Genomic DNA, 26,202 nt, shown 5'->3' with positions numbered 1-26,202 from the left:
AGGTCTGCAGAGACTGTGCATCCTCAAAGTCCCAGTTATTTCTGTGTGGGCCCTTGGCAGGAAAATGTGGCAAGAGTTAGAGGACTCATCTGAAGTCAGGCGTCCAGTAAAGGAGAGGTGGATTCTCACCTCTCACCAAGTGGATACTTGGCTCTAAGTCTGTGTTTTCTCATGCTCCATGAGTCTGTGTGTCTTTTCTAAAGTTGCAAACATTTAAAACAGTTTCTTGAAATAAAGCTTATTTCTGTCTTTCAAAATCATGTATAGGCCACAGAGCATGTTCAGGAAGAGATGGTCGTGACGTGAAACAGAGGATGGGGAGTAGCTTGTTGCACAGATGCTCATCACCAGCTTTCTGGTCCCACAAAGTGCCCTGGGAGCAGGGGGGGGGTGCATGTTCTAGGCAGTAGTCCAGTCTACCCAGGGCTGGGGTCTCCACACTCCAGGATGCCCTTCCAACCCCAGGAGGGAGGGGTGCTTCAGTGGGCATGTGCCCAGGGATGAGGGAGCAAAGAGGGAAGTTGACCCTGACGGAAAAGAAGGAAAGGTTACTTCCTGAGGGTAAGACCAACCCACCCATTTCCTGGTAGGCCAGTTCTTCTTCACTTTAATGTTGAATGAAGACAGAGAAAGCTGGCTCTGTTTAATACCCTCCCTGCTGAAGTCGTGAAAGCATGGACTGTTAGACCTGGGCTAGAATCCCTGCTCCACACACAATCAGATGCAGGACCTTGGGAAATACTTAACATCTCTTTATTATATTTATAAAATCCATTTGACAGTCCTTAGGCTTACTTGACTTCTCTATAAAATGGCTATAAATATCATCCCTAATCCATAAGTTTGCTCTGATTAAATGGCTCTAAATTTCCTGACATGTTACCTCGAACATGCTGATTCAAAATGATCACTTTTGCTTATTATTATTTTTTTATCACTAGTGAGAAGAAACTTTTGGGAATTTTTCTTGACTGTTTTTTGTGACACTACTGTGAAATTGATAAAGGGAAAAATATAGTTCAACAAATGGTGATGGAAAAATTGGTTCTTCACGTGGAAAAAAATGAAAATGGATTTCCTACTTCTTACCATTTGCAGAAATCAACTCCAGATGGATTAAGAACTTAAATGTCAAAAGTAAAACTTTAAAACTTCTAGAATAAAATATAAAGGAACAGCTTTATTACCTCAGGGTAGAGAAATACTTTTCAAACATGACATAAAAAAATGCCAGATATAATGAAAAAGAATTATACATTCGATTATATTTTTAAAAAATTTTCAACTCTGTTTATCAAACATCTTAAGGCAAAAGGCAAGCTACAAACTGGAGAGAAATAGTTGTGACACTTAAAACCAACAAAGGACTAGTATCAAGAATGTGCAAAAAAAATAACCACAAAAACACTTTTTTCAAAGGAATAGAGAAAAAAGTACATGAGAGAAAACTGAACAAAGCACAAGAAAAACAAGTGTGAAAAAAAGTGTTTCACAGTTGAAGAAACACTTATGGGGAGCAAACGTGAAAACACATATGAAGTCACTAAAGAAATGCAGATCAAAGTAAAATAAAATGTCCTCTTAAACACCCCTCTGGTTTAGGAAGATTAAGGAGTCTGACAATACGAAATGTTGGGAAGGATGTGGATCAATGGGAGTTTTTATGCATCTCTAGTGGGAGTGTAAAGTACACAATCACACGGAAAACATTTTGACCTTATTCTGTGAAACTGAACATCTGCGTAACCCATGAGCCTGCAATCCCATGCCCAAGAGTGGACCCAGGTATGTGTCTATCAAGGGTCATACCATGAAGCTCACAACAGCCCTTTTTTTAATTAGCAAAAACTGTAAATAATCCAAATACCTATTCAAAAAATGATAAATAAATTAAAATATACACACCCAATGGAACATTACAGAGCATTAACGAGAGAATGAGACCTCACACGGCAAAGTAGATTAATCTTTGTAAAGTCACCGTCTGAGTCAGCTTCAGCTGCTACAACAAAAATACCACAGTCTTGGGGGCTGAGACAACACACATTTATTCCTCACAGTTCTGAAGGCTGAGAAGTCCGAGATCAAGGTGCCGGGCAAGTCAGTGTCTCCTGCAAGCTGTCCTCCTGGCTTGCAGACAGCTGCCTTCTGGGTGTGTGCTCACCTGGCCTCTCTTTGGGTGTGTTCGTGGATGGGGGGAAGCTCTGGAGTCTCCCCCTCATCTTAGAAGGGCACTGATCCCCTCATGGGAGCCCCACCCTCATGACTGCATCTCAACTTAATTACCTCCCAAAGGCCCCGCCTCCTAATACCATCACTTCAGGGGTGTGGGCTTCAAAATACGAATTGTGAGGGGACACAAACATTCAGCCCATAACAGTCACATTGAGTGAAAAAGCAAATACCAGGAGGGACATGCAGGGAATACCCAGAAGCACATAAATTTAAAGGATGTATTGTTTAGGCCATAAAATGGGATGGGAAGTGCACATAAGTTAATGGGGAAGTGCAAGGTCTTTGATTAGGTAGAGGTTCACTGGGGTTTAATGTATTATTAAATGAGTGCATGAATGAAAATAAATAGGTAAGTGGAAGGGAGCTATGCATGGGCTCAGGATTCTAGTGTGATAGGATGCCATGAACCCCTGATTATGGTTAATTCAATACTTGAGATCCAAAGAAACAGAGGGAGAGAATGGACAGAAATTGGTGAACTTCAGACCATTAATTCCAGACAAAAGCACAGCTTCCCCAGAGAGTTTCAGCTGGAGCTGGTTGAGCGTTTAGCAGACATGCAAGGACTTTCTGCAGGCACTGCTGTCACCACCGGAGCCACTCAGCAGACTTACCTGCTTTCATGACTCTTTCCTTCCAGAGGAGGAAGAGCCTGAGGGAACAAGGAAGTAATAAGATCACTATAAGAATGAATTTGTGAATCAGACTAGGGCCAAGTCCACCTTCACTTAGACGAAGATGAGGAAGGTGATGGCCATAGGTCAGCGTGTCTCCCTACCCTCCTTCCCAATTTCTTTTTTATGAGCGTTCAGAAGATCTCAAAATCACAAACTTTCTGTCATCTTCCTGTCCTAGCTCTTCACCAGAAGTCTCTAAGGAAATATTCGCCCCGAAGTGTGGACCTCTGAACTCAATTTTCAAGTCATTTCAAGTCAGAACAACTTTTTTTGCACGTGAGTTGCAGACTCCTAGGAACAGGAATTCATAACAAAAACACGAGAACCCTAGGATTTTCTGGTTCATTACCTTTGGGTGGATCCATAAAAAATTTAAAGTGGAGACAAAAGTAAGCGATCAGCCAGTAGACGGAGCCCACTGAGCAGCGATGATAAATGACCTCCGAGTGCAAGTAACATGACCGTCCACGGCTTGGTGCAGACTCTGCAACTCCCCTCCCCCCTCCCTCCCCCCCTCCAAGAAGGCTGTTCTGGATTAAGGAAGGGTGGGTTTTCTCCCCCACCCCTTCCCTACCACCCACAACTGTACACAGTTGACTAAATGGGTCTTTTACTCGCGGGATCAGCAATTATAAGTGACTATCTGGCCAAGAGACCGCCAACAAAACCTTGTCCAGGGGAAAAAGATTTCTTCCTGGATAAGCAAATTCAATACCCAGGTGAACAGTTAATTTCCCACACAAAGTGTGTGGACGCACTGAAAGCAGGCTTCCTTTTGTTACTTAGGGTGGCCACATAATTTATCATCTCGACTGGAACATCTCTGAGCCTGAGACGGGGCACTTAATAAAGCGAGTGACATCTCCCCGAGCTGCGAGGCTACTTACGCCGTCGTACCCAAACCAGTCAGTTTCTTTCGTCCCTGGCTTCCACTTTGGGGGCTGCCCACTGCAGAAGGCAAAGAGACAATACTGAAAATGTAACTTCATTTTTGACAGAGATGTGTTGGTTTATTTAGGTTCAGTACTTGACCATCGTTCTGATAAAACTTTATCTCGACAACTTTTTTTGGAAATGGTATTTCTGTGTAACCAAAAATGTGTAAATATGCACATATTTTTAATACCAAAAAAAATACCCATGCGTGTCAACAGTGTTTAGCTCTTGGATATGGGTGATGGGTCATTTAAAAGTTCTTTTTATGCATTTCTTTCAATTTATCTAAAAAAGTATTATATTTATATGTTGTATTTAAAATGTCTCCTCCTATTCTCACATTCTGTCTACAAATCTTTTCATAAATCAAATTGCTTGCAATTAGTAGCTAGCGAAGACCTATCAAGGATATCCACATTCTTACAGCATCTTCAAGACGATGAGGCTTTGGGTTTCATCTCTGATAGGACCCTTTCCTCGCAATTTGTGAAAACTGTGAATTTTTCTCTTTTGTGAAGACCCTGGTTCAGAACCATGTGAGATCAGGGCTAGAGAACTAGATCCTTCTGCAGGCATATACCACATGACATCTGTGCTGGTGTTCATTTCCTCTGGCAAGAGTGAACAGCAAAATATTCACATGCAAACGACTGGGCCCTTTGAGTTGCATTTCCCCTGACGGTACAGTACCTGGACGTCCCATCCAGTGTCAATGAGAAACCCCCAACAGAGTGGGTTTCTTAGCAGGGCTCTTAAACAGCAGAGTATTAACAAAGAACCCCTTCCTACAAAGAAAGTGTCCAAAGTCATCTGGTGCCCTGGGCAAAGTCAGAGGTCTGTCAGATAAGATGGAACATTCTAGAGCTTCAAGAATATATTTTATCTGGCCTTGAAATGGATGCTTTTCATTGAAATGATTTGAAAATACTACTTTCCTTTGAGTGAAAGCTAAAATGGGACAATGGAATATGTGGTTTTCCTGTGTGTATTTTTAAAGCGCGCGTCTGGAGAGATGCATCATTACAAGCGTGTCGCTGACGACCGTGCTGGGCAGATGCGGTGGAAGGGTCCGGCCGCCCGGCCACAGCTCCCGGGCTGTACCACGTCTCCCCAGGGTGGCCACCCTATTTTTGTGCCACAGAACAACGGGAAAAAGACTGTGACTGTAAACTCTCCCCGCAGATTAAATTGACTGAAAAACCCAAAGCTACATGGCTGTGGAAATCAGCCCTCCTAGGGTTAACACAACTTGGAGTTTTGAACGAATGTCAAAGCGTAAGACGCTGAACAGTCAATCAAGTTTTCTCTGAATATTCTCAAAAGACTCTTTGTTTGCTTGTGCTGCCTATATTCAGAAATAGGGCCTCCTCTTGGTTTCTAAAGTATTCAAAGTGCTACCGCAGAATTTGCTTGAAAATTCAAATATAAGTTATAAAAATAAATCTCTTTCCACCATCACGATCTAGCTGAAGCACAATAACGAGATCACGATTAGAACAAAAAAGCAGCTGGAGAACGTATTCTTAGGTCACAGAGGTGAGATAGAAGGCAGGCGTTCCCAGCATGACTATCTCTTCGTAGGTAACAATTCCCCTCTCCAAATCCTCCCACGGGAATATGGATCCGAACGGTGAAATACTCGTGACGTAATCCCCATCTTTATTTCTGTCTCCCTTCTTGTGCTTTTCGGTGGATCCGCCTTTGCTTTAACTGATCTGAGCAAAAGTTCCAACATGCAAAAAATACAAACTCAGAACTGGTTGTTTCTTTTGTTTTTAAAATGTCAATTTCAGGCCATGTAATATGTAAGGATGAAAAATGTAACATAAGTTTCTGTATTGATCTTCTTTTTCCCTTCATTATAATTACTGGTCACCAGGATGTTCGTTCTTTTACGCCCTTTAGACTGGTGTTTCTCAAACTTTATTGTTCAAGAAGAATGACTTGGAGATCATGTCAAGTGATCAATGTCAATCAAATCTGGATCAAGTCCAGATTCTGATTCAGCGGAACTGGCATGAGACCTGGGATTCTGCGTTGCTCACCAGCTCTGAAGATCCAGGCTGTGCAGACCCTGATGGGGCTGGTGATGCTTTAGATTGTCTTCTGGAAATAGCCAACGTAGAAGAGTTTACTCTACCTCTCTCGCAATCACATTGGGGCGTTCTACACCCACCTCTTGCTTTTAGAGGATGAAGATGAGATAAAGGGTGCCCTGGTTCTCTTTCTTCACTGATGGCGTTGTGGGTATTGAGCACAGGTGAGGACAAGTTTGAGAGCCCGTGCCTCTGCTCTCCTCGCCACAGCAGGACCGAGACACCACTGATGGGTGGCCATGACCTCACAGGGATGGCAGGAGCTTGAACTGCTAGAGTTCCGTCTGTGGCTCTACTGATGCCCCCTAGAGACAGAGGCCGTGGGCACGTCAGAGTCGGAGGCAGTCTGTCTGAGGAACTATAGCAGACGCCTTTCATTTCCTCCCTAATTGAACCAGGCCTTCCTGGTGTGAGATTTAACACTTTGGGAGGGGATAGTGTCATATTCCCTTCTTCTTTTTCTTGCCTTAAATCCCAAGGGTCTTAGATGCAAAGTCTGGTTTGCAAATGGGAAATTCCTAGATGTGCTTCTCCCCTTCCCCCTGGAGCCTAGTTCAATGCTTTCTTGCTTTTGCACCAGGTCTGTTCCCTCCCTGCTGTCCTTGCTTGTGACACAAGACAGAAGTGGGCTTAGGCCTTTGCACCTCTTCGTCACAAGGGGAAGTTTGTAAAAACCAACCGTGAGAGCTGGCAAGTAAGCAGTACTTAATGTTATCTTTCGGGCAATGATTAAGAAGACCTAAAATATGTTTCTTTTTGTTTTCTATTTAGTCAAGTTTGACTTATTATAAGCAGATACCTTCCTAATGTGAGCAGGGCACCCAGACGGCATATAGTATGACTGTGTTGATCCCTGATCAGGCTTGCATCACACTAGTAGAAGACCTGGAACATTAGAACTTTAGAATATTTATATATATTTCCAAAGAAACGACTAAAAAACAAAACAGTAAACCAACAGCAATGTGGTGTTATCTTCTGCTTTCAAAATAGTTAAAGACAAAACAAAATGAAGCAAAACCACAAACAAGAGGTAATGTTTTTTTGCCATTTCAATCTGAAATTTTGGGCTTAGTTTTCAAAGCTCTTTTCATCTCTTGCTGCTTTCAAAATTTCTACCGCAAGTTATCTTTATGCTGATACACAAACCTTCTCTCGTTTTATCCAGACAAATATGTGATTGAAAATAAAAAATTAAATGATTGATCACCATTCAGATATAATCACATGATCATATTCCTTAATTGTCTCCTGACTGTGTGTTCTGCTTCTTTGCCTAGAATAGATCATCTTCAAGGGCAGGTAGATTATACCTTCTTCAGGGAAGGGTTTCTTTTTCCCCCTTATTCTTGCAAATACAAATAGTACACACCAGTACTAAGCCCTCTCAAAAATATTTTCAGTTTCTCTTCTCCTCAAAAACTTTTATTATACTACATTTCAACAAATGTATTGCGTTGCTTTTTGGTGAAATACAACTCCTGATCATTGTGGAATACTTGAAAGCATGTGGAAAAAAATAAACAAACAAATCACCCATAAACTACAATTTACAGTTTGTATTATATGCTTCTAATCCTTATTTGAAGGTTATACACACACATACAGACTATTTATTGGTAGCTATCTATCTGTCTATCTATCTATTCATCTATCATCGGAAACCAAGATGTTTTATTTAGGTTTCCCTCTAAAAGTTTGGGTTTATTTTGTACCTGATATTTTGTTACTTGTTTTTTACATTTAGTATCTTGTGTACAATATATGATGTCATTCTTCTAATTTTACTCTTACTGTGATTCTTATTACAACATGATTTTTAAAATGCACAGTATTCCATCATAGGGAACTATCACGATCTAGTAAAACAATCCTCGTTATTGAGCATTTAGGTCATCTGTGTGATGCACTGTTACCTTAATGGGCTTCAGTGAATCATGTGTCCTTGTGCCCCCTCCAAGGCTGATCCTGGGTTTGGATAAGTGACTTGTGTATCATTTTCCTCCTGCTGCTGTAACAGAGTACCACAAATTTAGTGACATAAAAGAACCAAATAGATTATTTTACAGTTCTCAAGGTCAGAAGTCCAAAATTGGTCTTGCAGGGCTAAAATCAAAATTTGGCAGAGCTGTGGTCCTCCTGGAGGTCCTAAGGAGAATCCATTCTCTACATCTTCCAGCCCCTGGAGGCCTCTCACGTTTCTCGGCCTGTGGCTGCATCACTCCAACCTCTGCTTTGGTCATCATGTCTACTCTGACGCCCCTTCTCCTCCCTCTTATGAGGACACTTGGGATTACATTAGGACCACCAGAGAGTCCAGGAATAATCTTGTCATTTCAACAACCTTAACTTAATCACATAGGTAAAGTCCCTTCTGCACGGAAGGTAACAGATTCACAGGTTTGGGGGCATTAGGATGTAGACATCTTTGGGGGCCATTATTCTGGGGACCATGAATTGCTTTGGTCTATGGGACATCAGCAAATGCAAGGCAAACTAAGACCAGATAAGCACTTGAGCGCTGGGGCTTATCCTCTTGGAATTGTGGTGTCGCCACGTACAAAATCTGTGTTGTCCTGACGGAGACACGACTGGTATCCAAACCAGAGTGCCCACGGCCTTAGCAAACAGCTGGGCCTCTGAGCGAGTCTATCCCGGATCCGACAGCCCTAAGCACGTCGTCATGTAGCCACGTAAATAACCTCCGGGGAGACCAGCCGGGGGACTGCCCAGCCCAGTTGAGTCCAACTCATGCTGAAGAATTTTGAACAAATAAATCATTTTAGTTTTGAGATACCATTTCTGGGGTTATGTGTTCTGCAGCCATATATAACCTGTTATTTTGACCACAGTTGTGATGAACAACAGTGCATGTACATCTTCAGGGAACACATGAATTCAATGAGAACACTCTTACAGATTGGAGAGACCAGAAGGACAAGACTTCAGTGATAAAATTTCTGGTGCTGGTAAGTAGAATTGTTTCCTTCTGTCGAGAAGGCCCTCTGAGTAACTTCCAAGCCCAACTAAATTGGTAGCAATCACCCTAGTGGGAAACTTGACCAGGGCGCCATGGAACAAGTTCCTTCCCATCTCAAGCCTTCATCTTCTCAGTAAATGGGATTTTATCAGTAAAATGGGGACAGAAAATAAATAGAAATGCTGTTGTTCCTTTCCTTCGGGACTCGTCATAATTTCATAAAGTGTCTATATTCAGCGAGCTTTACACGCTACAGAGTGCCGAAATTGTGGAAGCTCTTCCTTGGGTCGTCACTGGGCATCATGATGCACCAGCCTGAGGGTGGATTCTGTCCCGGCGTGTTGAGTACTGTGTGAGCCTGGCCAGTGGCTGCATCTCTCTGAACCTCGATTTTTCTCTTCTTGGCTTTCTTCTCCACAAAGCCTTTGGGTTTTCTACTTGTCAGAGTTGTACTGAGCACTGATTGAGAGGACGGACATTGAGCCCCTGGCAAAGTGGCCCTGGAACGGCTTGCCCCATCTCCCCCATTGCTCCCTTAGCTTCCCCCACCCAGCCACTACGGACCCCTAACGCCAGCTGTGTCCATCGGGGTCAATGCCTTTATGGTAAGCGGTGGGAACGGTGGCATACTCAATACTTAGTATTTGACAAGAACGTGTTAAATAGTTTCTATTTCTTGTATTATTCAACCTTGGAAGAAAAGAGATTGGTTAAGAGCCAAAAGACTTAAGGGACAGGGAATGGGCCCCAAAGCATCTAGAGATGGAAGGTAAGCCTAAAGGTGATGAGAAAGAACGCAAAGGTTAGTCTGCCAGGAAGTCCTGGTCATTAGTAAAAAGCAAGTGACTCAGTATTCCAAACACCGATAATATCAAAAATATCTATGACGACAGGTGAGATAAATAACAATAGCAAAATTCTTAAAATATCTATGACGACAGGTGAGATAAATAACAATAGCAAAATTCTTGTCGCCCAGGACAGGGATGGTCAGGAACCCATTCACAGACTCGTTGGTTGAATTATTTGAGATTGACATTTACGTGCAATGAATGCATTCAATGGCTAAAATAGAACAGAGGGCATATTCAGCCCTGCCTCCTTCAGGAAGTTTTCCTGAATGATCCAGGTTTTAGTCATCTTTCTTGCATTGTGGACTCCACATATGATGTAGTCTCTGTTCCAAGCAATTTAATAATAACTCCTATTTTAGTACCTGACTATACTTACTATTGTAAATTATTCACAATTGTTTCGCATGTGTGACGCTTAGCTCACTTAGAGTAGAAAATCACTGAGAAAAAAGTCCATGTCTTGTATTGTCTTATAATGATGATTAACCCCCTCCAAACCTTTCCACCCACAGTTCAGGAAAATAACGAAATATTCCAGAAGCTAACGAACTGTCATCCTAGTAATGGCAGGGCCGTGTCTCACAGTCATTCTGAAGGCCTGCTCTGTTGTTTTTCAGTGGTCAGATTGGGTGGGTCAGGTGTTCTGAACAGCCTGTAACCCTGCCAAAGAGTTTGCTGGGATATAAAAGTTGAAGAACTAGCAATTACCATTTTAACTTAGACATACATATTCTTCAAAGTCCTCTTTAAGTTCTTATCTAAGCAATATGAATTTACCCACTGGGAACCTAGTTTAAAAATTCATGGGAGAATCAGAATATAAACACACAATCTAGTAGAATACGGTTTCTGCAGGCCATGTCACAATAATAGTCTATTTGTGGGCAACATTTTAGTGGCTTGCAAGGCATTCCTCGGATGCAGTATAAAATGAACTCAAATGAGGAAGAAACATTTCTTGCAGAATATATTCTGAATATAGACCCTTTCCTTCTCTGATAGTTTGAAAACCAGGAAAGTGCTTACATCAGGTTTTTAAAAAATATAGCGTTAGCCTTGGGCCATTGGCATGAGAATCAGCTGGGGCCCAACTTAAAAATCCGATTCCTGACTCTAGGCCAGATGTGTTGATTCAGAATCTGCACAAGTGTGGCAAAGACTCTGTATTCAAACGAGCTTCCCAGGGGATTTTGTGGATCCTCATGTCTGAGAACCATCATTTTATTTTTAATCATAGCTTGATTTCCTAAGAACCTCCGTGCATTCCATCCCCTCTTCCTCCACCTTGGTCCACAATTACCATCAATCCATTTACTAAAGCTTGTTTTCTTTCTTAACTTTTTAAAATTTGTGATGTGCTGCTAAAACTGTATGCCTCGGGGAGTAGCTCTGAATCCTGGATTGCATCAGAATGGCCACTGAAACGTAATAAGGAACACCCAGTCTCCATCCTAGACCCATTGAGACACCCCCAAAAGGACTATGGTTGGGGTAAACATTTCTCCGAAAGCTGAAGAGGTGACTCAGCACTCAGAGTAGAGAAACTGGGAGACCGTCACTGTCTTCCAGTCCCTAGTGTCCTGGGGACAGTGGCTCTCTGGCCCTGCTGCTTAGCAAAGTCACCTGGTCTTGGGTGTCCAGGTGTGCCACCTACAGAGCACGTGGACAGCACGCACGTCTGCCCTCCACGTGCCCCTCCCCACATGGAGCCGTGATTCTCTCCATTTCTCTGAAGTCTTTCTCCTGCAATCCTCAATTGATGGCCAGTCTTCCGAGCCTCCAGTGGCTGGTCCAGGAGAAGTGCTTCCGCTAAACCTTCCAGAGGCAGTTATAAGAGTTTCCAGCTCATTCAGAAGACATTGATTTCTGGGAATTTCCACAGAACACCCTAGATTTACCACACAGCATCATATTCCCAATCCTGCCCCTCTGCTGAGCAGTAGGACAGCGCAGAGGCCCACATGCTTCCCTTGGCCTGAAGGAATCTCTTCTGTTCCAGGCTGACCCTCCCGGGTGGAGCAGAGCAAATCCCATCACTCCTGGACATTGTCCCAATGCAGAGATCAAAGGCACTTGACACTGATTCTCTCAGTCTCCAGCAGATATTCCCTTCCTATGCCGGGAGGACAACTTTCAATCCAGCTGCAGACACACAGACAAATCCCATAGCATTCTTCGGTACATATGCAAATTCGGCGTCAGACATAAACCTGGGTTTCACTAGTGAGGTTCTAGTGGAGACATTTCTACATCCAGACAGCCCAGGCCCTGTGACGGTGGCCCGAGTCTACATATGAATCCTAACCACTTCGACACATTTAACACCACTGCTGTCTGTTTTGACTCTGGGGGCTGGCGAATAATTTAGCTAAGAAGTTTAGAAAGAACAAAAGGCAGGGCCGCTTGTCAGGAGCCGCCTGTATTTTGAATTTTTGCTGGCTTAGGTCAGTCCGCGAACTGCAGTGCTGTTCTAAAGTGTAATCATAACCACAAAGGTAGGCTCTGGAATTCTTGCATTGTTGGGCATTTTGTGATTAAAGCTGACATTCGTTGGGCAGAAGTGGAGTTTCAGAATTGACAGACCTCGACTAATCCCAGCAATAAAAATGGTCACAAATGAATGCTGTGACAGGTTTTGAACCAAGAAAAATCATCACTGAGCTCACTAGAAAAGATTAAGAGACAGACAAGTTAAAAAATTATTGGCTCCATTTACACTCGCTTTGGGTAGTGAATGCTGTTTTATCCATTTGTACTTTTCTGTCGCCTCTTTCATGTGTCTCGTTATAATAATTTCCAAAGCCATAAACAAAGAAAATAAGACATCATCTCAGATAAAAATGGCACATGATTTAATACAAAACATTAACTACGGCATAACCTGGCCTCAGAGAACAAAGGAGTGTAAAATTCATCTTACTTGACAGTGTTAGAATGCTTTACATTAAATCTAGATTTTAATCCTGATTGTATTGTTACACATTCCACTGTTCCCATGCCATCAGCCTCGAGGACTTTATTATTTATGTAATTCCAAGAGTTGATATGGACTCAATGCATCTGATCTCAATGAATGGCATGGGATAAAAAAAAATTATCAGTAGATTTCAGGGGAGAGAAAAAGACCATTTTAATTCTCTTGCAAGGCTATTGATGGGTAACAGATGTCGCTTTTCTGATTGAATTATTTTTGATTCATTTTTCAAAAAAAATATAGATCTGTCAAAGTATTTTAAATCATCTAGAGATAGAGGTTATTTAAACAAGATTCTTTTATTTCTCTTTCTAGGGAGAGCGTCTACCTTCAAGTGCTGCAGGTTACATGGGGATATAATTCAGAGTGACATGTGCTTGAATATATAGTAGTGCCAGTTTCACTGGGGTGGGAGTAAGGGGGTTCCTAGTCTAAAGAGGAACCGGTTGGGTCCATTCTGGTGTCAAGGGCCTTTGAGCAGCAAGATGAGCTATGGAGAGAAACTTGTCTTAGATGGGCATGACATGTCCTTCCTAGGCTTAGTCAAGAATTCAGAAGTTCAAGACTTATGGTTGCCAAGGGGTGGAGGAGGGATGGACTGGGAGTTTGGGGTTAGTAGATGCAAACTATTATACATAGAATGGATAAACCACAGGGTCCTACTGTAGAGCACAGGGAACTGTATCCAATCTCCTGAGAAAAAACATAATGGAAAAGAATAGGAAAAACAATGTATATATATGTATAACTGAGTCACTTTGCTGTACAGCAGAGAATAACACAACATTGTAAATCAACTATACTTCAATTTAAAAAAAAAAGAATTCAGGAGTTCAACCAACGGGGAGCATATATTCTTCCTTCCATAGCAAAACAAACAAAAAAAAAACAACAAAAAACTCCTTTACTTAGTTTATCCCCAGCATAATTTATGCTCTACTCTATTTGAGTGGGATACATAAACTCAAAAGAGGAAGGAGAAGAGTTCAACTTGGAAATAAGAGGTGAGATTCCCAGGACTGGGCTCCACCCATTTCCAAGTGGATATGGATCTTCGGTGCAAAAGAATGAACACGAAGCCTTCCTCTTACGCTCAGAATTCAGGTCATCCATGCTTCATGTGCTAAAACGTTCCAGCACAGCACGGAGGTGAGTGGAGGAAGAAAATCTGGAAAAGGTGCCTCAAGTGCCAAATGAGAAATTTGAAAATAATAAAGCAAGGAGAAGGTCATTTTCTGCATCTCTATGAGAAAGATTGGAAAGTGGTCTCCCATTAGACAGATGGGGTTCTCAAAGAATTAAAAAAAAACAGTAAGTAGTAAAAATATAAACATGAGGACACACCAGAAAAAACCTGGATCCTTGGCTTCTCTTAAGAAATAAAAGATAACATGTCAACTCTGGGCTGGTTTTCCCACCGAGCACCATGGGTGAGGCCCTGTAGATCCCAACCTGAGAAGCAGACTGTCGACTGTGCTGGTCCCTCTCCCGGGCCTCCTTGTTGTAAATCACACCCCAAGGCCCTTCCAGACACCGGGTTTGCAGCCACTGCTCTGTCCTTCCAAGAAGGCAGATTAAACCCACCTGTCGGGAGGTGCGGGTCTCTCCTCCTCTTTGAGGCAGAAGCCCCACTGAGTTTACCCAAAACTAAGCTGCTTTGGCTTCAAACTTGGAGTTTCTGATTCAGAATCCAGATATGTTATTTTGCTTTTTTTTTGTTTTTTCTAAAATCTGGGTTTCCTGAATAGCTGTCTTGCTGTTGACAATATGATAGACTCGCCCGCAATATTTCAATATTTTAGCTATGCCATTTAGCAAAAGATCAACATAATCCATGCAAATATAAAAAAATTTATGGAAAAAGTGACTCTTACATTATATTCTGGTAGAAATTCCTATTACATATCGGTGTAGGCAATTGTAGAAAAGTTGATTTGGGAGAAAGAAAATGAATGGACGAGCAGGTGGAGACTTCCTGGCTCCTGGTCTGCACTTCCCATTAATAAGAAGATAAGTTGGCTCCAAAGGAGCACACACAAACCTTCTCAATGAAATTGATAAAATGCACCAGATGAAGACCCAGCATTGGAACTGGGAAGGGGAGGAAACTGTACCCCTCGCCCAGGGATGCCCTGGAGGAGCCCACATCTTGCCAGGCTTCTGTGGTGTCTCTCAGGCCAACTGTTGTGTCCACTAGTTCTCTCTAGGATGATCTAAACCTTTCTTATTTAAAAGCAACAATTTAGCCCAAATGCACTAACGACTCATGTCTTAAAGGCTACATTAGGTGGGAAAACAGAAAAGAAAATACCATATGTAAAATGCATCCGTCACACAAGTTGCCGGAGCTGGCTCGTGAGTTAGGAATTTGCAAATGGACTCATACGAACCCCAAAGCCATCACGGTGATCAGAACGTGCCACGGAGGGCAGTTGCCTTGGACGTCAAGAAGAAAAGTATGGACACATGTAGCACACGAGGTCTAACAGAGATAAGGGATGGTTGATTGCATTTCTCATCTCTGGGTCAGAGAGCCCAGGGTTTATCCTGTGCGGAAAAGCGTAGGGTGAATTGCCAACTGGGACAGGTTTTGTGGATCTGTGGAGGCTTGGCATCGATTCCTGTTGACCATCGTCAGATGCCTGGTGCATTCCAGGCATTTGTGTTTCTCCCCAGTCACACTGATCCAACTCTGGCTGAAGATAATTGGGCACCGGCCTTCAATACGGGGCACCTAGTGCAGACTGACAGGCTGGAAAGGGTCCTTATGGCCACCTTTTGTAGTTAACGGTGCAGACAGAGGTAATATTCTCCCCTTCTAAAGCACAATCATATAATATAAACTCAAGGTATTGATTCCTTTATTTGGATTCTGTCCTGAAACAAGAATACTGTCGGTCTGGAGTCTGGGATTTTAAGAATGTTAAAATGATCACCACTGTAGGTGGACCAGTAACACGCAGGGGATGCTTCCTCAGAGAGATGAGACAAAGCCAACCAACGCCAGTGGCCTTGGAATCTAACGCAAGGGAAGAAAACGCTTCCCGAGCGTGAGCCACGAGGCAAATGGCATAATGCGGGGACTGCAGGCAATTATTATTAAACATTGGGAGCGTTCACGAGGAAAAAGACAGTGGCTTGGATGCGAGAGGGCGTGGGTTATGCATGTCAGCAAGGACTGAGGGAAATTCAATCAGAGCTCCGTCAACACAGCCTCAAGTTTGCAGAAACCAGAGTAAGATGAAAGCTCTAGGTCTATCTCAGAGACATCTGAGATAACAGGGAAATTTTGAACCACATTTGCCTCAAAAAGAGGGTTCCTTAAAAAATACCCCTTGAGTGGCATGATTCAGAGCTCTGACAGCTGGTTGTGCGATCAGCGGATGGAGATGAGTTGTGGATTCCGTTGCCATGTTTTGGAAGAAAGAAATTACAGACGAGAAGGGGGCGTGGTATATTTAAACCCTCCCATTAGAGTTATTGCTGAGAAAGACTTAGGAAACACTCCTACCTTCCCAGAGTGACAGAGCCCCCGCAAAGAGCAGAGGGGACAGAAAATTCCTACTGTCTACTCCTGGGTGGAGCACAGCCTCTACGGTTATGCCAAGTTCAAGACTGATTAACAGTAACAAAGTGATTCCAGAACATAAAATGACATAGAACACAACGGGCTAAGTGGAGAGCACCTGACTTGGAGGAGCTGGTGGGACTGGCCACACCTTCACTGTGTGTCTGTGGCTTCGCACAGGCTCCTCCTTGACCCGCCAGGTGTCCATTTCCTCTGAACTGACACACCCACTGCCAAAGACTGTGGAGACGATCAGATGATCTCATGTGTGAAAATAAATAAACTCAAAAGTGCTAAGGATGGATTGGGAGATTGGGACTTACATATATACACTAATATGTAGAAAACAGATAACTAATACGAACCTGCTGTATTAAAAAAAATAAAATTAAATTTAAAAAAACCAAAACAGAAACAAAAATAAAAGTGCTAAACCAATGGAAAGTATTCTTGACTTGATTTGTAATCTTTAAATCATGAGTCAGAGCAAGAAATCCTCACTTTCATTGATCTCGCATCTGCTCAAGTGAGGAGCCAGGGGCGGACGCACTTTGGTCTAAGCACACGGGGCAGAACAAGCGAGTCCCCTCGTTGATACAAATCCTCCTTTTCCTTTTGTCGCTGATCACCCAGTTGGTTCCTCTGGGCCATCTTCTTTAGCAAAAAGGGACAGAACCACAAAAGGAAGAGCATGGGGTAACCAGAACTGAGGTAACGCATAATATTTAAAATAAGAAGAAAATTCTAGACAGAAGTTAGTAGGACCTAGTAGGGAAAAGCTGACCATGAAGGGGTGGTCTCTAAGACAGCGCACATCGGTTTTATGTACTCTAAGCTCCATTATCTATAATTTCCGGAGAAGTCCTAGAGTAAAAGATAATTTGTTAGCTATCACTAACCATTATACATCGTATCAGCTTATTTCTCAAAATTCAAGATTATATTCCAGTTTACTTTTCAAAGAACGATTATACGTATTAATTTGATTGCTCTACTTAATTGTCAAGGGTATTCATTCATTTTGTTAATTAAAGGCCATCCACCTCCACTTAATCATGCATTTTCATCAATTAAAGACAGTGTATTAAAGTCTCACAAGTATATACAGAAGTGTTGGACTTCATAACAAGGTTCAGTTCGTATTTTTATCTATTTGTTTTTCAGTCTTTGCCACTAAACCAGGAGCACTTTGAAGAAGAAAAAATAACTCTATTTTTACATTCCAAGACCTAAGATGGTAACTAGGATAAAGTAGACGCAATGAATATTTGAAAGATGAATCGCACTGAATGAAAAACACCATCTATACTCAATCTTATCCTCTTGCTATGCTCATCCATCTGGAAGAAAAGACGCTCGTTCCCTAAATGTGAAACTCTCTCGTGTTTTGTGTCTTTGAAAGTCCTGTTAATATTGGCTTTGGGTTTTTAAAAACTTTGAATAATCTTTTATTTGTGATTTGGATTTCTCACCTGGGAAGTTCTTCGGGGGGGATGATGGATTTTTTCAAGTGCATTCCCCACGCTTTAGAATCACTGTGAGAGCAAGTACAATTATCAGTGGCACTTTGTAGCATCACTTGGGTGTTTTCAAGTGGGAGAAAGACTGACAAGAGCTGTAATAGAAATCAGGCTTGAACAGAAATGCTGCAGGAGTGTGTAGTTATTTTTAATGTCTTAATACAGTAACTGCACACAAATTTCTGTCCTTATGTACCTGATGGGCAGATAGTGGCTCTTTCTTGGAAAAAAAAGAAAGAAATGTATAGATATTTTTTGTTAATCTGTTTTCCTTTAACTTTTTGTTTTGAAATAATTGTAAATTGACAAGAAGTTGAAAAAATAGTGTGGTATCACAAAATTGGCACTGCTACAATCCAGCCATCTTCTTCAGATGTTGTTATTTAATACATACAACTCATTTGTGTTGCGTGCGTGTGTGTGTGCACATGTGCACATGTATGTAGTTCTATGCAGTTTCAGCACATGTAGATTTGTGTAAACACTACTACAATCAACATGAAGAACTGTTCCATCACCACGAAAATCTCTAATGCTAGCCCCCCTCTGCAACCCATCCCAAACCCCTAGGACCACTAATCCATTCTCCATGTCCGTCATTTTGTCTTTTCAGGAATGTTATAGAAATATAATCATACAGTGCGTAACGTTTTGAAAGTGGCATTTTTCACTAAGCATAATTGCTTTGAGCTCCATCCACATTTTTTGCATGTATCAATAGTTTGTTCATTTTTATTGCTGAGCAGGGTTCCACGCTGTGGATGGACCACAGGTGTTTAAACAGTCACCTGATGAAGCAATTTGTTGTTGTATTTGCTAGGTTTTGACTATTAGGAATAAAGTTGCTATTCCCAGCTTTTTGGAATGGCTTTTTTTGTGTGAACACAAATGTCCAGGAATGCAATTCTTGGATCTTACAGTAAGTACATGTTTAGTGTTATAAAAAGTGCTAAACTGTTTCCAGTGTACCTGTACCACTTTATTTCGCCACCAGCAATGTATGAAAGGTCAAGTTTTCCACACCCTTGCCGGCATTTGGTGCTTTTGCTATTTTTAATTTTCGCCATTTTGATGGGTAACTCATAGTAATAATGATATATAATTGTGGTTTTGATTTTCATGTGCTTATCTGCCATCTACATATTGTCTTCAGTGAAATGTCTTTTCATACCATTTGCCTGTTTTCTCCTTGGATTGTTTCTTTTCTAATGTTGAGTTTCCAGAGCTCTTTCTATATTCTATATGCAAATTCTTGGTTGGCTATGTGGCTTACAAATATTTTCTCCTATTCTGTAGTTTACCTTCTCGTCCTCTTAACAAGGTCTTCCACAGAGCAAACGTTTTTTCTCTTGCTCAAGTCCAGGTTATCATTTTTTTTTCTTTTATGGTCATGCTTTGGCGTCATTAGATATTTCTTACTTGGAAACAATCACAGTTTTTCTCACTGGCCAAGGAAGATAGTACAGACTTTGGTTTTTGCTCTCCTCTTCTTCCAGTGAAATGGAAACAAATAGGCACTACAGTTGTGTGCATCAGTATGGAGTTGGCTCTTTGGTTAAACGGACGGTGGTCTGGTTTGGTTTTAGAGAGGGGAGCAATTGCTATAGGGATGTTGCATGTGCGACTTGTGGAGCAAAATGTTCTGAGCCTCTGCACTCACTCTGGGAAGATGCTGATGTTAGATGACAAGGTTTAAAGTGCTTTAATTTTATTCAAAGCAAAAATATAACAACTAGAGTTCTTCTAAGTCGTCATCAATAATTCTTAAGATGCTGAAATGATCTCATTGCGCCTGTATGGGCATTTGTCTTTAATTCTTCCACATATTTATCACAAATTTAAATATATACATAAAATTTCTTAATATTTGCTTTACTGTTTTCTTTAACCATGTAGATGTAATATTACTTAAAATATGATCCAGAGGAAAATAATTGTGCCTCCTTGGTTCACGCCGTATGGCTGTTTAGGCTGTGTAGGTAAGGCATCTTTGCCCACCTGACCACACTGGGTCCTGATCACAAGGAGACAAACCCCTGTGAGCAAACAGCTTCTCAAACTCACCTGAAACACAAAGTAAACATCACTCTAACTGAGGACTTCTCACCAAAAAAAAAGAAAGAAAGAAAGAAAGAAATCAACTTTTACCTTTAGCATCCATCTGTTTCTAACATGAAGACAGCTTCATTTAGCAGAAAGTTTAGCTCTGGCATAATTAATGTTCTTCTATTACTAGAACTCGCCAGTTAGTCTAAAATCATTTGGGGACCTTGACTGAAATCTGTATCACAGAAAGTTATATAAAATAACATTAAAGGGACCTCCCACGATGGAATTGTAATCTGCTTCCTTTATAAGTTCTCTATAAAATGCTGCGTTTCTTTTTCAATTCTGAATTTCCTATTCACATACAGAAATAAAGAAGCATGATTTTGTCCATCTATGTGATTTGATAGGACAGTTGATCTACGTTCTCATAAATTCATACCACTTGACAGTAGATTCCTAAGCACTATATCGTAGTACATAAATATGATTTTAAAATGAAACGCTTTCAGTTGTGGTTCTTTGTTTTTGTTTATTTTCTGTTATCTGGGCTGATAACACTTTATGATGAACGTAATTCTCTTCTAACAAAGGAAGATTATTGAACACGCCGTCAGAGTTGTTCTGATCACAGTTTGAACAGGGAGGATAAACTGTCTTGAAGAGCTCACTCACTTATGTGGTGTCTGCTATACTTGTTTCTAAAAATACAGTCGCACTTCCTTGCAGCTTCCTTGTTGAGACAAATGTGTTTAGTTGACTCATTTACTGGCCATATTTTATCGACACCATTTTCAAACCTGCAAGTTGACAAGTCACAGAAGAAACAAAGGCCACAGTTGAGGCAAATGAGACACGTGAACGTTTCAGAGAGATTTCACACTGAATATAGAAGCAGTCCTGATTCCTAGGTCAGAAAGACACTGAAACGCCTGTTGCTCTCAGGGAGCCTTTCTGAGGCTGCAAACTGCGATTGTTCTATCACTAAGAGGGGGTGTGGATGGGTTTGGGGGGGCTAAACCAATTTTCCTTTCTACCTCTTCCTTTTGGATGAATTTATCAATCAATTTTTTAAAAAGACAAAAGTCCACAAAAACCCAGGCTTCAGAGATAAAGTAGGAAATAGTCTCTCCACATTGTTTTATTCACTAAACATACTGATTGAGTGCCTATGTGTAGCTGGGGTGCCCTGCTCCTGCTGTCCCATGCGTTACACACACGTACACCTTTGAAGTCCAGCTTCTCAACGTAGCACCCTGTGGTTTCATTTAATTTTTTCTCTCTTTAGTATTTAGAGTAAGAATAGTCATCTCTATCCTAACAGCTTTTGAGCACTTATGACACGCCAGGCACAGTGCTAAGGCTAATAAACCGGTATCGAATCCTCCAACAAAATGAGGTACATTCAAGCGTTATCCAGAGTTTGTAAAGCAGAAACAGACTGCCACTCGCCTGTGGTCACCTGCTCTTGGGAACATGTGGGACCTGATCTCAGGTGTGTCTATGTCCCTTTAAAGCCAGGTCTCTTCACCACTGTGTCGTTCAGATTTATCATTAGTTGTATGAGAGGTTTCATTCATGATGAAGTGAAATCCTTTTAAAACTTATTCGGATGCTGGTGGTTCAATAGTCAGCTTTGCTTGTCTGTACAGACACCTGTTCTCACACCTGTCTGCTCCGTGCGGGAGCCGCTCTGAATGGATGTGCATGTTTCCTAGTCCCTACGTCTCCCTCCTCATGAAGACCAGCCATTCGGAGACCAGAAGGATGGTCAGCCCTGAGCTGAAGTGCTTATACTGGCTCAGAATTTTAATTCACTCAGTATTTAATGTTAACTTACAGGCCCCCTTAGAGACTCTATCAAAACTAAGATAAATGACAAATTTTGATTGAATATAAGGTGTTCTTAGCTTTTTGTTGCTTGCACGCTATAAACATATTGTTTCGATCATCTTTCTCAGTAGAAAGCGTGGATAGTGACAACTCGTCCTGGGAGGCACAGACTGCGCTGCTCACAGAACAGGCGTCCTGCAGAGACACAAGACGCTAAACCACTCTAGACTCCACTGTGACGACATCGTTACACACGAAATCCAAGTACAGGAGAGATTAAAACAAACAACTCAAATGGCTTCTCATCTTACTATCAAATTGAAAAAAACAAATTTAAACTGGCCTCAAAATAAAAGTAAAACGTAGAAGGATTCTTAATCCAAAAGGATGACTTCTTAATGGGACTCGGTTGTATCTGAAGACAAGCCCGTGAGTAAAGCAAGAACCTAGAGTCACAGTGGATAGGGTCTCTGTAGAGGCCATGACCAGTGAACCTTCTGCGTTGATGGAGGGGTTCCGTACCCAACGCAATCACTAGCCCACGCGGGTGTTGAGCCCTTGAAGTGTGGCTGGTGTGACAGAGAAACTGAATGTTTTTTTTTATTTATTTTTTTATTTATTTTTTTTTTGTGGTACGCGGGCTTCTCACTGTTGTGGCCTCTCCCGCTGTGGAGCACAGGCTCCGGACGCGCAGGCTCAGCAGCCATGGCTCACGGGCCCAGCCGCTCTACGGCAACCCGTGTCCCCTGCATCGGCAGGCGGACTCTCAACCACTGCGCCACCAGGGAAGGCCTATTTCCTTTCATTTTAATTTGAATGGTCCCACACAATGGCCCTTGCCTACCCCTCTGGACCGCGCGGCTCTAGAATGTAAACACGTGGCTAGTGAAAGTGGCGGGAATCTCACTGGTCCCTCCTGCACCCTCAGCTGTGTGCATCCCCACCCCCACCCCGGCCCGGGAGCTTCTCGTGCAGCCTACTCTCTGCTCTCAGCGCCAGCAGGGGCTGAGGACCCACCTCCCAGCTGCCAGCCCAGAGGGACCAGTTGAACACACGGAGACAGAGGCCTGGCCAGTAAGGACAGTCACCTCCGGAACGTAATCGAGGCTGTGCCCTGACCTCGGGACTTCCAGAACGCCCCTCCCCCAGGACACCGAAACAAGGCTGTGTGTCTAAAGGGTCCTCGCATCTAGGAACACGCTGAAAGATACAGATCTCTCAACTAGAGAGAAGAGATGGCCAGGGTCTCAGAGGGACAAATGGCACCAGTCCCCTCCGGGAACATCAGGGAGGGCCCAGGGGAGCAGGAAACGTGGGGGTGACGTTTCTCTCAGCTCCATCCTCCTTGGCCCATTCCCGGCGCACCTGTGCAGCAGAGGCCGGGCCTGTGAGCGGCGCGGGCTGGCGAGCAGCGCTGCGGAGCCTGTGTCTCCTGGGTTTCTTGACCCCCGCGACGAGCCCAAATCAAGCTCCGCGGGGAACACCGGAGGTTCTGAGCCCTCTGCTCGGTCTTCGCCATCACTGTCCGTCCTCACAGCCGCAGCTTCCCAATCCGCCCCCCATTTTCCACACACGCGCGACGTTGGGGTAACAGCTGGGCTCCAGCCTCAGGGCCGGTACCCTCCATCAGCCCCGCTCTGGGTGCCCTCCAGTGGTGACAGCAGGACTATCAAAGTAAGCTTGTTTCCTCTCCTTCCAAATTCTGGTACCTTAGCCAAGCCCCGTGGGCTCCGGAACGCAGCGGCGTGGAAGCGTCTCTCACCGTCCTGACTGCCCGGAGGTGCCCAGGACGTTGGACTGTCTTCGGCGCCCACCTATTACTTCCTCTGCCTTTTCCGATTCTATCTCTGCTCACTTCCCGTGCGCTTCCACCCTCCCTTTCTTTATTAAAGGACAAGAAATGTGTCCTCCCAATCGCGCGGAGTAGAAGGCGTGTGACCCGCTGTCTCAGCTTCAAACTAGAAGAAGGTGGAGGGAGAGACACCGGGTGAAGGGCCGGGGAGCCTGGGGCAGAGTTTGGGGCCTGGTGATGCGGGTGGAAGAGAAAGGAGAGAACTCTTTGTGGGTTTAGATGGGAGTCCTCCAAGAGGACCTCCCCGAGCAGCCCTGGGCTCACTGCCCTCCTGGTGCCACAGGTGCCCCGACCCCATGACATCACAGCGCATCCCCAGGTGTGTCTCCACGTGGACCGCAGGCCTCGGGCGTAGCACTGGGACCCCCGTGTCCTCCTCTGCTCCTTGTAGAGCCAGCGCCCCGGCCCGGATGTCACGGAGAAGAGCCTGAGGACGTGGCCACACAGCCATAAATGGCATCGTCTTCTTTTATCCCCTTTCGTTCCTCTTCATTAACCTCAGTTTCTCAGGACAAACCAGATACGCGTTAGCAGGAAAGGCTGGCCGATGGTCGGGGGACTAAAGGTCGTCCCTAAATTAGCGGGTTGTTCTGAGAATTGTCCTGAGCTATCAGGAGAGCCAGTTCCGTCTGCGTCCAAACAAGAAAGGGGAGAAGGAAGAACAAAGTGACTTCTTGGAATAAAATCAGGGTGATATCAACTTGTTCTGGATTCTGTCTTCGGTGTTCTACTCACTTCATAGGTCTTTTCGAGGAATTTCTTTGAAATCATCTAGATAAGCAAACATAAAGCTAACTTAATTTTACTTCTTTGAGGTAAGCTGAGTCCTCTGAATAAGCAGTGAATTAATATCATCGCCAGAGACACAGAATTCAGGTGAGCCAACTGGCCTTTAGATTTTGAAACGAGAACAGCCGTCTCCCTGGCGCCAGAGGGTCTCCCTTTGCTGCAGGGACCCGGAGCTCTGACCTCTGAAGGACCCTGGTCCCCACGGGGCCCTGAGCTGGTGTCAACCAGCAAAGGGCGGCCACCACAAATACAAAAATCTTTAAAACACAGAGAACAGAAGAAGAAGGAGGAAAATCATTAAACACAGAAAACATCTGTGCCTCTGCTCCACGCGGGCTTATTTTTCCAATACCGCACATACTTCAAATACTTCGGTACAACTCCTGCGTGGGAGGAGAAGAAAAGAAAAATAACGAAACTTGATATTTTATTAAGCAGATTACCTATATTGACATGAAAAATTGGATACTCTTTTTTTTTTTTGAAAAAAAATAAATATAACTTTTGTTTGTTTTTGGAAGCTTTTTGTGTTCGCTTCTTTGGCCAGACGGGTATCTTTGCCACGTTCCTCTCCTGGGTGGACGGTGGGCCCACATCCACGCTCAGGTAGCTCGGCGGGGCAGCTGCTATGCGTCCGTGTCGAGGGCTGAGACTGCAAAAGAGTTCGAAGGAGCAAAATTGCTGGTAGACCTTTTTGAAAATTATTTCACAGCACGTATAAGCTACAGGGCTGACAAGAGGTTTTAATTATGTGCCTGGTATCTTTTTTGTTCCTCTTTAAAAATAATTTCTGCCTCTGTAAATGTCTCATTTGTCTATTTTTTTATTAATTAAAAAATCTGCAGGCCTAATTTTTTTCCATTATTGCAGGGTTTGGAGATAAGAAATCGAGTGGGTCCATAGAGGTCGAACTTATCAGATAGACGATCACATCCTCCTATAAACTCTTGTCACCAACACTTTAGTCAGAATGAGATTGTAGAGGTATTGAATAGGTTTTTAAATTACGAGTTTGTTTCAGGGGGTGTGAGATTTTGTGAAATTTAAGCAAAACTTTTTCACACCCTTACCCTTAATTAAAGTTAACTTGTCGAGGAAATATTCTTTGAAAACACGTGGTTCTAAGGAGACGCTTGTGCTGTGCAAACAACTGTGACCTTCATTTGAAAGCCATCCTTGACCTTCTTCTATAATTACCAGACAAATAAAATAATATAAACATTGCTAACGCACTAGAAACTGTTTATCTGGAAGCAAATGGAACCAAGAGCAATGGAAACTATGTTTCAAGTTTAGTTCTATGGTTTTAGAAGCCCTCATCTTTGAAGTCATCCTGTATCGCTTCACTGAGGAACCTTAGTGGCTGCAGTGACTGGATTAGTGCTCTGTCTACACAGGAACCTTCCCAAAAAGCAGTGGTGGAAAAACAGCCCTGGATCCCCGCAGATGGGTTTCTTGCTCCTTCCGCAGTGGAATGGACAATGTGATCCCACTTGGTCTTATAGAATCTTTTACCTGGGAAGATGAGGTAGGTGATTAGGGATGCCCAGGGTGTGTTGTCAGAACTGTCTCTCTTGGGTTTAGAGATACTACGTGGCCATCGCTATGGCTTACCTGCCACTGCTGGCTTTTCTGTTCTTCTCTCTCACGAGCTTTTTGAAATCTTAGATCCAAATGGGCCATTTCATCTCTGGCTACTAGGGCATCTTTAATCCCCTGCGTCTTCAAATTCCAGACTCTTACCCTATGGTTCTAAATGATGGCTTCCGTGTGTCTTAATGACTTTTTTCTTTCCAGAAATACCTTTCATGATTCAACTTATTCAAACAAACAAAAAGCAAA

At 43.0% G+C, this 26,202-nt stretch overlaps 1 long non-coding RNA gene across 2 annotated transcripts in view; it reads left to right on the top strand.

Annotated features, from left to right (window-relative positions):
• LOC307176697 overlaps positions 1-22,083 on the top strand; it is a 37,973-nt gene extending 15,890 nt beyond the window's left edge. The window contains exon 3 of one of the 2 annotated variants that reach the window (XR_013824866.1): positions 21,851-22,083. This is a non-coding gene — a long non-coding RNA (uncharacterized lncRNA). Of the gene's footprint in view, positions 1-3,090; positions 3,200-21,850 lie in introns of those variants that run through there. The other variant, XR_013824867.1, reaches the window with a different exon arrangement.
• The last annotated feature ends 4,119 nt before the right edge of the window (positions 22,084-26,202 follow it).

Source organism: Stenella coeruleoalba, assembly GCF_951394435.1.
Source record: "Stenella coeruleoalba genome assembly, chromosome: 18".
Classification (NCBI taxonomy): domain Eukaryota; kingdom Metazoa; phylum Chordata; class Mammalia; order Artiodactyla; family Delphinidae; genus Stenella; species Stenella coeruleoalba.
This window is presented reverse-complemented; position numbering and strand designations above follow the sequence as displayed.